Source organism: Conger conger, chromosome 4 (assembly GCF_963514075.1).
Source record: "Conger conger chromosome 4, fConCon1.1, whole genome shotgun sequence".
Classification (NCBI taxonomy): Eukaryota; Metazoa; Chordata; class Actinopteri; order Anguilliformes; family Congridae; genus Conger; species Conger conger.
In genome coordinates, this window is record NC_083763.1 from 77,839,134 (window position 1) to 77,849,133 (window position 10,000).

Consider the following 10,000-nt stretch of genomic DNA (forward strand, 5'->3'; position numbering starts at 1 on the left):
ATATGCACAGTAAAATGCACATTAACTGGACCATGGGTCAGGACGTTCTGGTACCTGACGACCAAACAAATGCGAACACGCAGACCTGATCTGAACCACTCCCAACGACTGACTGAGGAGCGCTTAATCTAATAAACCGCCCGGCTACAGCAGAGGGGAAACCTGGCACATTCAGCCATTAGCACGGAAGCCCCTTCCCTGGTGAAAGAGAGCGTAAAATCATTTTCCGTGTTATAATCATGAGACTTTGCATAATTGTGACACGATGAGACAAAGGCATGAAATGATAACTTAGTGAGGCATAATTGCTCAGAATGTGTAAGGCCATGGTTATTATGAGGCGACAGAGTCATCGTCTGGTTATGAAGCTGAGGGGAGACCCAGGTCCTGCAGGCAGACTGGAGGTGGTCAGGGGGCTGGTCAGGCGGTCAGGGGGCTGGTGAGGGGGCTGGTCAGGGGGCTGGTCAGGGGGCTGGTCAGGGGGCTGGTCAGGGGGCTGGTCAGGGGCTGGTCAGGGGGATGGTCAGGGGGCTGGTCAGGGGGTCAGGGGGCTGGTCAGGGGCTGGTCAGGGGCTGGTCAGGCGGTCAGGGGGCTGGTGAGGGGGCTGGTCAGGGGGCTGGTCAGGGGGCTGGTCAGGGGGCTGGTCAGGGGGCTGGTCAGGGGGCTGGTCAGGGGGCTGGTCAGGCGGTCAGGGGGCTGGTGAGGGGGCTGGTCAGGGGGCTGGTCAGGGGGCTGGTCAGGGGGCTGGTCAGGGGGCTGGTCAGGGGCTGGTCAGGGGGATGGTCAGGGGGCTGGTCAGGGGGTCAGGGGGCTGGTCAGGGGCTGGTCAGGGGCTGGTCAGGTGGTCAGGGGGCTGGTCAGGGGGCTGGTCAGGGGGCTGGTCAGGGGGCTGGTCAGGGGGCTGGTCAGGGGCTGGTCAGGGGCTGGTCAGGGGGATGGTCAGGGGGCTGGTCAGGGGGTCAGGGGGCTGGTCAGGGGCTGGTCAGGGGCTGGTCAGGGGCTGGTCAGGGGGCTGGTCAGGGGGCTGGTCAGGGGGCTGGTTTCGGCAACAAGGAAACAGTCATCATAGCATGTCTGATGTCTGATGTCAAAATGTCCAGTGGTCAACTGATCAGTCAAGAATCGGGCTTATATTATTAGCTTGTATTTACACTATTTTGTCACTAAATTAGTTAACCTCTTAAAGACATTAAAATGACCACAAATGACAATGTGTTCAGTGAGGAGTAAGGAGATGCAATAAAACAGTAAATAGTTTTCAGGACAATGCTGCTTTGCCATACAAGATTTGTATATATTGCGTATGTGAATCAACACCGTTCTGAAAGGATGGCACACCAAAGCTACAGGGGTGTTCTGTGAATTGTAGTCAATTTGTATTGTATATGGAACAGGTGCATTCTGGGAGTTGTATTCATGTCTTCCCATAAGTTACTCTGGAAAACTGAGAGTTCTTTTCATATTGTCCCCATTACTAATGCATGCTGGTAGTTGTAGTCATATTATACCTGTGACTGATGCCTGCTGGGAGTTGTATTCATGGTGTACACTGAGGCAGTTGTGTAATATAATGGTTAAGGAACTAGGCTTGTAACTGAAATATTGCAGCTTGAATTTACACAAGGACGCGCTGTCAATCAACCCTGGAGGTAACAATTGGCAAAGTTGATTGGGTTTTTCAACTATGATTTCAGTTATATTCTTTGATTTCAAATTTCCCAGACAGTTCTTGTGAGCAATGAAGGATTTTTTATTACCAGCTGCTGTACAATGGCTGGTATTGAGGCATTCAGGTAATTGTGGTCCAATGGAAATAACACTTTGAGTAAGTTTTTGCTGGCTGCTTGTCACAAAAAAAATATGTCAAGTGAAATATCCTTTATTGCACATAAAAACTGAGCCAGTGAAAGTTATGCACAAAAGAAAACTGAAAAAAAAATAAAAAGAACCTCAGAAAGTGAACTACACCATTAACCTGAATAGCTTCAGTAGAAATATCCATTCCTGTATAAATTAATTGTACATAAAAACATAATCTGTGCAAGTAGTGCTGTAAGGGAGGGTCTGCTAAATGCCGAATTGTAATGTAATGTCATATCGTGTAATGTTAATGATGCCTGCTGGGAGTTGTAGTCCTACCTTAAATGTTACGGATGCCTGTTGGGAGTCTACAGTTTTATTACAGCTCATATACCCACAGAGTAATAAAGGTGGCATAATGTGTGTGTGTGTGTGTGAGAGAGTGTGTGTGTGTGTGTATGTGTGTGTGTGAGTGTGTGTGTGTGTGAGTGTTTGTGTGTGTGTGTGAGTGTGTGTGTGTGTGTGTGTGAGTGTGTGAGTGTGTGTGTGAGTGTGTGTGTGTGAGTGTGTGTGCATGTGTGTGCGTGTGTGTATGTATGTGTGAGTGTGTGTGTGTGCGTGTGTGTATGTATGTGTGAGGGTGTGTGTGTGTGTGTGTGTGTGTGGGGGAGATGGGGAGACATTATATTTACAGCCAGCCCTGGGGCAGAAAGGAATGCCACACCCACACTAAGGTCAGTGCCATGACTGTGAGATCCCTCCCAGCATAAGCCCTGATCCCCCTCATCGCCCCCGTCAGGGTGGGCCTCCTGGAGGAAAAGCACACCTCCACCTGCTGAGCCCCTTCTAACAGCACAGCCCACTCCTGCTGTTCAGACGGCACGAGGGAGGGAGATGGGGAGAGATTGAGGGAGAGAAAGAGAGAGAGAGAGACAGAGATAGATGAAGAGAAACGGAGAGAGAGCGATGGAGGGAAGGGGCAGATAGAGAGGGAGCGTGAGAGATGGATAGATGAGTGAGCCGGGGAGGTGGAGGAGTAGAGAATGCCCTAAGGGAATAGGTGCAACAAACTGAAGTAAAAATTTCGATTAATCAAATGAAGCATTCTTTTTCATTGTACTTGGCATTTCCCACTCCCCCCAAATAAAACACAATAACGCTTTTTTTTTTAATAAAGATATAGAATATAAAAGAAAGAGCAAAAGAAGTACAACATGCTGTAAGTGGGAAATAACAGCTGTTAATAGGTCTGTAATGAACAGCGGTTATGCAGGAAACATTGTGTATTAATTAGTCATGCATGCACTGCTTCCGCTGTGACGCGCATACATTATTTTTTTTTCGGTTGGAGTTCTGACATCTCCCATAGCCCCGTTACTTAATGCACGCCCGCGTTAAACCCCCCCCCCAAAAAACCGCTGTGGTCTCATGTTTTTGTCTTCTAGACTTGTGCGATATTTCACGGCCCTCTCGGAAGCGTTCGAGCTTGGCAATAATCCTGATCTTCTGCCGGCTTTTGAGCGTCGGAGGTTTTTTATTTTTCGTTTATTTAGACTTGAAATGGCAGGTAAATCCAGAACATCACTGTGAGGAAAGTGAATTAAGATGAGAACGGGGAAGAGAGCGCGTGGCGAGAGAAAATAAAAAATCAGAAAATCAATAAATCTCAATCTAAACTGTGAATAGAGCTCGAATCCCAAAGATAATTATTTTATTTTTTTCCAATTATCCCTCCGAAGCAGTGCAATGAACTCTACCAAAAATAAATATGTTGGAATACTTGAATAAGTTATTGGTTGCACTGATGCACAATATCATCCTTACTGTAACTGGTCTCATTGTTGGTACTAGATAGCATTTTAACGCCTTTTTTGTTGCTTTCTTTTTAAAATGCAACACATTTTTAGATGTTTTTGTTCGCTACGTTAACCTAATTCAATGTCCTATCTGTTCACGTTAATTTTAATAATAGTTTTTTTTCCCCGTAAATAACGACGTAGGTAGGCAAACACGTTGAATTCCGCTACAATGATTTCTTCCCCCATTTTATTTCCGTGCGTTATTTTTGGAATCGGATCAGACTTGAGCCGCGGTGAAGCGGAGGGGGTTAACGAGCGCCGAACCGCACCTGCGAACTAGCTCTGTATTCCCACACTCTCGGCAGGCGCGCGCTTCCAGCTCCACACCGCTGGGGTTTGTAATAAAACGGTATTTAACCGCACTTCTTCTCTCGTTCGCTCTCGCTCCCTTGTTCCACCTCTCCCTCCTCTTTAATTGCGCTTTGACTCCAGCTGACTGCGGCTGCGGGCTAAATGTGTTTAGAGGCGGGGACGCTATCCACCTGATCCGCTAAAAACAAACCAGCCGCGATAAAAAATGAAATCATTAACGCTGATGATCCCGGTAGGGGTTACACCCCCTCTCTCCCCCATTTTCTGTTTTCTTCATCCCTCGTTCTCTGTGTCCCCGTTTTCTACCTCTGTTCGCAGTCTTTTTCACAACCTGACCAGTGAACCCCGCGCACAACAGTATAGGAGGCACAGATAATAAACTGGTCATTGTGTTAGTGTGTGTCTGAGTGAGTGTGTGTGTGTCTGAGTGTGTGTATGTGTGCTTAAGTGAGTGTATGTCTGAGTGTGTGTGTCTGAGTGAGTGTGTGTGTGCCTGAGTGTGTGTATCTCTGAGTGAGTGTGATTGCATGAATGTGTGAGAGTGTGTGTGTGTGTGTGTGTGTGTGTGTGTGTGTACAGTGTACAGTGAAGTCCATAAATATCTTGACTGAGACACAATTTTAAAGGACTTAGATTTCCTAGACATGCCTCATATGGACCCTCAAAACAAAATGGACTTTAATCACATCCACATAGAGAGAAACATGTAGCAACTACAGCCCTTACTTCCACACCTTAGTGTACAGTGTGTGTGTGTGTGTGTGTGTGTATGTGTGTGTACACATGTGTGTGTGTGTGTGTGTGTGTATGTGTGTGTACACATGTGTGTGTATGTGTGTGCGCGTGTGTGTGTGCGTGTGTGCGCGTGTGCGTGTGTGTGTGTGTGTGTGTGTGTGTGTGTGTGTGTATGTATATGTGTGTGTACGTGTGTGTGCGTGTCTCAGTGCAGCGTGAGTAACTGCGCCGGCTTGGCTGTGAAATTCCTTAATGGGGATGAGATGAAAATGGCGGCGGGAGCGCAGCGCTGAGCTGTGGTCACATAAACAGGGCTGGCGTGGAGATAGCGGGGTTGAGTGGGAGAGATACGGCGGGCTATGGCTGATGAGATAAGGGCCGTGGTGCTGAAATTCTGCCCCGGACGCCGATAACCGCGGGTGGGAAACCCCAGATAACAGCTGGCCGCGGGATTTCCGGCCAGACGCGAGCCGCTCTTTTAAAACCATTCATTATTTCTGCTGTTTCCACGCGGGGCGCGCAGATGTTGTGAACCTCGCCTGCCAAATTGGCATGATTTCAAATGGACAGAATGCGCAGTAGCCAGCCTAGCCTGTCTGTTACCTTAGCCTGTAGACCTACAGGACTGTCTGTCAGTCAGCTGCCGTTAAGGCTCGTCCACACCAAGAATGATAATCGCAACGATGACGATAAGTGTATCATTTTAAAAAATTGTTATAACTCAAGTGGATGGCGGAGTCCACAACTATAACGACAACAACAGTGACGAACGATATCGTTGGGATCACTTTCAGAGCGTTTTTTTCCGACCTACATGAACGATTAAACACTGACAGCCAATCAAAATCCACCTGAATTTACAGGGCGTATCCAGTGTGGATACTCACATTATTATCGCTATAGTTATCGTTATTGTTTAATTTATTGTTCTGCAACTATGGCATTAACTTCCACTGCAGATGATACCCTGCTGTACATATGAGCCAATACCTGACTCCATCGTGAAACTATCAAACATAAAAGCCTGCCTCAAAGACATAAAGGATTGGATGGCCCAAAACTTTCTCCTCCTTTACTCTGGTAAAACAGAAATATTGGTTGTTGGCCCAAAGTCCATCAGAAACAAAATGCCCGACATTTCATTACACCTTGATGGTGTCTCTGTGGCTTCGAGTGCAGTCATCAAAAACCTCGGTGTCACTTTTCATCCTGAGCTCGCCTTTGAGACTCATATAAAAAGCACTTCTCAAATTGCTTTCTTTCACTCGAGGAATTTGGCCAATATTAGGAAAATGGTGTCAGGACATGATGGCAGAAAGTTAGTCCACGCCTTTGTCACATCCAGATTAGATTATTCTCATGCCCTCGAATCAGGATGCCCGAATGCCTCATTAAAGCCCCTACAGCTCATTCAAAATGCGACTGCCTTCAATTCACATTTAGATTTCAAAGTACTCCACCTCACATTTAAGGCCTTAAATGGGCGTGCCCCTCCCTATCTTAAGGACCTCCTCCACCCATACATTCCTCCACGGACTCATCGTTCCCAAAGTGCAGCACTTCTCATTGTTTGGAGATTGCGTGGATGTACTGTAGGAGGTAGTGCCTAGGTGTTTAAGTCTTGGCTCAAATCTGACGTATTTTGCAAATGGTTTAGTTGAGGGACACGGCCTGGTGTTGGCATGGATCATAGAGTCTCTGGTGGACTAAGTGGTCATTGCTGTCTCTGTATCATGGCATGGACCCTCTGTTGAGTGGATCTAGCCGTGGTCTGGTGTTGATCGCCTTAGGGTCGCCCTCATGTCTGTGCCGTTGTTTCATACAACGGCTACCGCATTTATCTTTCAAAATTTCGCAAAAGAATGAGAAGACAAACTTAAAATTAATGTATTTTAAATGGAACTATGTTTTATGTTAAATCCGCTGAGCAGTAGTTTATTGGTTGCTAAGCAACGGTATTGCTAACATTACTAGCAAGATTGTATCCCCACTGCACTAAGGTTAGCTAGCTAGCTTGCTAGCTTGCTTTACACCTTACGACACACAAGTAATTTGTCTTTGTTGTAGACATTTATCTGGACACTGCCAGCTAACGTGCAGCTACTGAAATAACTCATAGCATCGTTGAGTCATCATCATAAATATAATTTGCTTCGGCGGGGTTTGGTGGTCTTGCTGGTATTTCGATTCTAAGATGTTGCCTTAGTTGTATTTTTTTTTGTTCCTTCTCCCTTCCAAGTGTCCTTTAAATGCACTCATTTTATTTCACTTTGGGAGGCTGCTAGCGGCGAGATGATGATAGTCAGTCAGTGCCAGACTAAAACTCTGACTCTACCTCTCTAAAGAATGCAGCAGCATAGGTAGCTGGGTGTAGCCTACTAGCTAATTGCACATCAGACGTGTAAGATGTGTGTGATGTTATTTAATCTAGCTGTATAGTGCTACACATTATATAGCTGTAGGACCCCATGGCTGTCTGTGTAGATGCACACATGCTGAAGGTACTCATTTTTTACACACACACAGACACAGACACACCCCTCCTACACACACCCACACACACAGGCACACACACCTCCTACATGCACACCCACACACACACACTCACACACTCCTACACATACACACCGCTCCTACACACACACACACACACACACACAAGCACACACAGAGACGCACACACACACCCCTCCTACACACACACATACACACACTGGCACACGATGCACACACACACACACACACACACACACACAGGCACACAGTACTATGTGTCATGAAAAGCAAAAAAAAGAAAGAAAAACGAGGTTGATTCAAATGCGCGTGACATCATCCAGATCCTCAGATCTCAGATCCTTTCTTGTGTTTGAGCCCAGAGCATCCTGGGTCAGAGTCTTTAGTTCTGTTCATACAGGAGACCCCAAAACAGCAGGGTTCTGCTCAGTGTAACGCTCAATGCCAGCGGCGTCGTCTCAGAAGCACAGCGCTGGCACACACTGCAGTCTCCAAGGGTCCAGAACAGTTAGGAGCTGCCAGCGCTGGAGAGCTACAACACAAACTTTGTCACCGCCATCTGCCAGGGAGAGAAACAGCCAATCCCTGCACTCTGCTGGGAGAGAAACAGCCAATCGCTATTCTCAGCTGGGGAGGACCAGCCAATCACCGCCATCTGCCAGCGTGAAAGAGCCAATCACAGCACTCTGCTGGGAGAGAAACAGCCAATCACCATGCTCCGCTGAAAGATAAATAACCAATCACCACCATCTGCCGTGTAGAAACACCCTGTCTGCGTGCTTCACTATTCGGGTGCTTTCGGAGTTTTCCGGTTTCCCACGATTCCTTCTCAGCCTCGCTGCTCTTACTTCCTGCTTTCTCTCCATTCATGTTTGTAGATTATAGCACTAATTTACTAATAACAACTAACATAGAGTTTGTACAGCACTAATTATATTAACACACTAACTGTCTGTCTAACTAACAGTCACTAGTTTTGCGTAATTAGATTTAATCACGTAACTAACATACTAACGTTTTGATTCTGCTCTCTGTTCCATCACTAATTACTTGCTTTGATTCAGCAAAGTGTTCGCGCCTGCTCTCTGCTATCACTACGTCTCTTCGCTCTGTGCAGTTGTCCACTCCCTCACCCGGAGCCGTTTGGATTACATGTGGGTCTGTGTGTATCCAGTCCACGTTTTCGTTATTGTGTAACTACCCATTTATGTTCCTCACCTGTTGTGTATTTGTTTAGCCCTCCTCACTCCCTTGCCAGGCCTGGTATGTCTTTTGCCTTTGTGTATTTAAACCCTGGTCTCAGTAGTGTTCCTTGTCAGGACGTTGATCTACATATTCAGTGTCGATTATGTTTAAGCCTGTTTATTAGTGATTCCCTAGACACACCTTTTCCCGATTCCGAGTTTGCCTTTGTCCTTTTGATTTGTCGCTTACACGTACATTAGACCTACGCTTTTTGTTTTCGACACCTCTCTTGCCTTGCCCATTTGTACTTTTGCCTTTCTGCCCTTCTGGATTTTTTTACTTTGGACTGTTTATTTACTGTTCTTTTTGCAACTCAATTTGGCACAGTTTTTTTTGGTTTACCTGGCTTTGACGCTTGGACTGAATAAACTACGATTCCTGATTATCCCTTGGTTATTATGCGCCTGGGTCTCTGAACGGACATAACAAAGGTTTCATGAATTGGCATTAACTGAATGAAGTCAATCTACACTGTGTTGTTTATGTATTTGTAGATCATTAATTCATGTTAACAACTACTGGAATGAAAAGAAAACAGTTAATGTATTTGATAATGGTTAACTAATTATACGCTTATAAATACTCAATTACCTAATATATTCGTTAGTCGTCAACTAATCCGGTGACTTATTCATTGCAAAGTGTGACTGTCCATTCTCAGCTCTGCGGTCATGTCAGGGCAGTAGTTCTGTTTCCCTCCCTCCCTCCCTCCCTCCATCTCTCTAGTTTTTCTCTCTTCCCTTCATTTTAACATTAGAGAATCTGGCTCGTGACCCTTTTCCGTAACCCCAATTTTAGTTTCCACCTATTCGGGGGATGTTCAATTATATTTCCAGATCCATCTGGTTTCTGCACGTGGGCCGGTAAAGACGGGAGAGAGCGGGAGCTCCTCCAGACCGCGCCCGCTCTCCCTCCGTCTCGCCCGGGCTTGTTTATGCGTGTCTGCGCACCGCGAGAGATATAGCGCCGCGTTAATGTGAATATCTCTGTTTACCGCCGCCAGATTAATGTAAAGCGCACAGCGCCATGGAAAAGGTCAAACACGGTGCCGTTCTGTAGCGTCGCAGAGAGGGAGAGAGGGAGAGAGGGAGAGAGAGAGAGGGAGTGAGAGAGACAGGGAGGGGGAATGAGAGAGGGAGAGAGTGAGGGAGAGAGAGGGAGTGAGAGAGAGAGAGGGAGAGAGAGGGAGTGAGAGAGAGAGGGAGAGAGAGGGAGTGAGAGAGAGAGAGGGAGAGAGAGGGAGTGAGGGGGAATGAGAGAGGGAGAGAGTGAGACAGGGAGGGGGAATGAGAGAGGGAGAGAGTGAGGGAGAGAGATGGAGTGAGAGAGACAGGGAGGGGGAATGAGAGAGGGAGAGAGAGATAGGGAGTGAGGGAGTGAGAGAGATAGAAAGAGGGAGAGAGCGAGTGAGAGTGAGACAGAAAGATAGAAGAAGCAGCAGAGAGGGAGAGGGTCGTGTGTAGGAGTTATTATTATTAACCATCTTCCTCTCCCTCTGTCCCTCTACATTTAACCACTTCACCAAATCGGTGTT

General features: G+C 46.7%; 1 protein-coding gene across 1 annotated transcript in view; it reads right to left on the minus strand.

Moving 5' to 3' along the window:
• Positions 1–10,000, minus strand: part of LOC133126760 (cadherin-24-like) — a 71,472-nt gene that overhangs the window by 31,198 nt on the left and 30,274 nt on the right. The gene's annotated exons all lie outside the window — the stretch shown is intronic.